We start from the raw sequence: 3,706 nt of genomic DNA, 5'->3' as shown, positions 1-3,706 counted from the left end.
CCGTACCGACGAATGCCTCGTTTCGCTTTTCTCTTCGCCCGTTACGCTGTTGTCTCAAAATCGTCACGAGTGATCGCGTACCGATTTATATCGAAATTTTGGCTTTATCCCGGACGAGCCCCCAATTGTAGGATTGAGACGGGTAACGGACTAACAAAGTGTTCAATAAAACAAGAATTTAATATGAAAGGTCCAGAAAATAGGTTCAACGTACAATCAACTGCTCACGCTCGTGGTTCGAAGACGAAAGACCCCCAGGCCCGGCGCCTCCGCGCGTTTTATTTGTTTTTCCGCGTTCTCGAATCTTCGATGATCGCAACGGTCGCCACGCTTCTCGAAGCTTCCGAATTGTCGATACTCGCAACGGTCGCCACGCTTCTCGAAGCTTCCTGAATCGTCGATGCGTCTCCATGGCGGGAACGATCGCAACGTTCCGAAACGTCGCATCGAGACGCCTTCGCAGAGGGAACGCTCGCGCTCCCACATATGTATATATATGAGCTGTTTATTTTGAAAGTGGCCCAAGTCCATTTATACTTAAATTGAGATATTTAAGGGTTTGTGTTTCAATGCAATTAAAAATCTACGTACAGAATACTAATGAGTCATACCGCTTAAGTGTATATAAAGGAGTTAAATTTATAGTTCCTATTAAAATAATGGCAATTATTAAGTGAATAATATGCGTTTTCTTATCAAGAATGGAGTTAGGCCAATTTCAAAATTAACAACCAGATTCGTTATAAAATTTGAAGGAGCCCAAGTCCATTCAACATAATTTAAGATGCTTCAAATCGAAAAAAACAATACTCAATTTATTTTATATATCTTTACAACACTTCAAAAACATAATTTATGCGATTCAAAACATTTTTTAACTACATAAATTACAAAACAATTTACTGCTCATCTACATTTTGTGTGTGTGAAAGGGATTCGAAGAAATTATGATATTCCGGTGGTATATATCGTAGTAGGTCCATTATATCCTTGTATTTTGCTGTTGTAATGTGTCTGATATTTTTATACAGTTGTGTCAATACAATATATTCGAACTTTCTTGGTCTACCCCGATGTGGTAATAATTCCAGGACTTCAAAATGTTCATTCTCATTCACTAATGTCTTATAGAAAATTTTACACAGTTCATTTCTGACAAAACGCATCCAACATATTTTTAACCAGTTTTTTACCCTTTTAAAAATTGCGTCTTCTAATAATTTTGTTGATACAAAATCTTCTTGTTTCATTTAATTTACAATAAAGTTATTACCTTTTCGGCACTTTTTGATAATATTATAATAATGTTGGGGGACAAACAGTAAATTATTTTTTTTTTATGACATTTCTACCACGCCAAAATCTCTATCATTTGGTAAAAACGAATATCCTGATATTAAGAATTTGTGATCTATGATTTCCACATTATTTTCAACAGTTTGTACAATTTTTAGCCACATTAAAGCTACTTTAATGTTTCTATTTTGTCCTGCACACATGTCACTGTAAGCTATAATGTGTCTTTCACTTCTTAAATTTTTAACATGTTTTAGGATGCATGAAGCTATTTCTTGAGCACCGTTTTTTGTAAAACTGAGGTTAACTTGTTAAATACTAATTAATTAAAATTACCTTCATTACTGCCTTCGGACATTATCAATAATAAATATCTCAATTTAAGTATAAATGGACTTAGGCCACTTTCAAAATAAACGGCTCATATATTGTTTGAACTACCAGAAAGAAAGAAAGAAAACTACCAGAAAGAAAGGAGGTGTTAGCTGCGTTTCTTGATGTTCATGAAGCTTTTGATAATGTTTGTGTTGATATTCTTCTTTCCAAACTTGCGAATATTGGCTGCTCACTTAATATCCTAAAATTCATCAAGTTCTTAACTCATGAAAGATTTGCGTTCTCTACTCTTTCTGAAGATACGAACAGAGTTGTCTGTAGGGGCGCCCCTCAGGGCGGCGTTCTTAGCCCTTCGCTATATATCATTTATGTTGCCAATATCTCCGATAATGTAATGAGCTCTGTCACTGTCTCTCAATTTGTAGATGATAGTACTGTTTTCCATGAATTCGAATCTACTAGCAGTGGCAGAAATATTATTAAAGTTCCGTTTCACAACTATTTTTGTTTTGGGATTGTAACGAAAATTTAAGAAATGTAATTTGTAGAATCATGTCGGTTTCGGTATTGTAACGATTTCGGTATTCATCCAAAGGCTACGCCGAGTTTACACACGGCCGCGCGTCTCGGCCCCCTACTACATATTATTTAAAAATGCTTTCGAGTTAGGTATGTATATAAAAACTTGTATGTTACTAATTGTGCTAATTGTTTAATTATTTTTCATCAATAATCATTACGTATATCGGTATATCAACTATGATTATTGTTTTCAGGTAGATGCAGCGACAGGACTGTTGACGTCAAACAAAATAAGACAGATGAGGTATCGATGAATTCTATAAGTATTGGTAAGTTAATAGAACTATGTAAACGAATTTAAATATGGAAGTACCTATTTGTAAACAAAAATCTAAATTTTCAGGAAACCAGCAAACCCAAAACATGGTAATATTATTGTAAAGAAAGTAATCTCTGTGCGCATGCATGGAGAGGGATGCCGAAGCAACCCGAGAGTTACCGAACCAAGCCGACGTGGTTCGTACCTGCGTCGTAATAAAAACTCTGTCGTGGTCGTGCGTAGTATCCACACGTTTTAAAAGAATAGAACCGTTCCACCTTATATATATATATATATATATATATATATATATATATATATATATATATATATATATATATATATACATCAAAAGTATCATTGTTAAACCAAGTTAATAACTACTTATAAAATATACATTGTTAACACAGATCAGTGATAAGCACCGCGCATTTTCCTCTCCACTTCCGCGCGGTACATTCTTTCCCTCGCAACAATTATGGAACAGCATTTGAAAACGATCATCGACTTACAGCGTCTACTACGATTTACGTCACTTTTAACCGCTTGTAGCTCGTGTCTATATCGATTTCGATGAAATTTTTAGGGTGTGCATAAAAAACATACATATATTGTGACGTCGCAGAATTGCCTACGTCCTTCCGAACCGATAACGAGAGGTCCGCCCACGCCTAGATGGAGGGGTTGCTGAAGGAGCAGGAGCTCGTTGTCCGGGACATCTGGAGCCCCAATTTCATTGCTAATGTACTATTTAATAATAATAATATTTAATAAACCATGGTGGCATTAATCGGCATAACATGCATTACTGGAGTGTAGAAAATCCCCACTGGTTACGACAAGTTGAACATCAACGTCTTTGGTCGGTTAACGTTTGGTGTGGAATCATGGGGAAAAAACTCATTGGTCCTTATTTTATTGAAGGTAATTTGAATGGAATCAAATATCGAAATGTCCTGGAACAGGAACTACCATCACTACTTGAACATGTTATCTTGGACGTTCGACAAAGTATGTGGTTTCAGCATGACGGTAGCCCAGCGCATTACTCAATAGCAGTACGGGAAGTATTAGACCGTGAATACAATGGTCGGCGGATTGGCAGAGGTGGGCCGATTAATTGGCCTGCTAGGTCGCCTGATTTGACATCGCCGGATTTCTTTCTGTGGGGCTACCTAAAAGATAAGGTTTATCAACAAGTGTCAACAATTCGTGAAAACATGGTAGAACGCA

The 3,706-nt window shown here is 36.5% G+C and overlaps 1 long non-coding RNA gene across 2 annotated transcripts; it reads left to right on the top strand.

The window, feature by feature from the left end:
- Window positions 1–2,111: 2,111 nt before the first annotated feature.
- On the top strand, window positions 2,112–3,120 carry LOC143364028 (uncharacterized). Of its 2 annotated transcripts, XR_013083967.1 has the most exons (4): window positions 2,112–2,301; window positions 2,409–2,483; window positions 2,558–2,670; window positions 3,060–3,120. It is a non-coding gene; the product is annotated as an uncharacterized LOC143364028 (long non-coding RNA). The 2 variants fall into 2 exon arrangements; XR_013083966.1 differs by lacking the exon at window positions 3,060–3,120 and having other exon boundaries at window positions 2,558–2,743.
- Window positions 3,121–3,706: the final 586 nt, after the last annotated feature.

The sequence above is a fragment of the Halictus rubicundus genome, unplaced genomic scaffold (genome assembly GCF_050948215.1).
Source record: "Halictus rubicundus isolate RS-2024b unplaced genomic scaffold, iyHalRubi1_principal scaffold0215, whole genome shotgun sequence".
In the NCBI taxonomy this organism is placed as follows: Eukaryota; Metazoa; Arthropoda; class Insecta; order Hymenoptera; family Halictidae; genus Halictus; species Halictus rubicundus.
The sequence above is the reverse complement of the archived record's forward strand: the minus strand, read 5'-3'. Positions and strand labels throughout refer to the sequence as shown.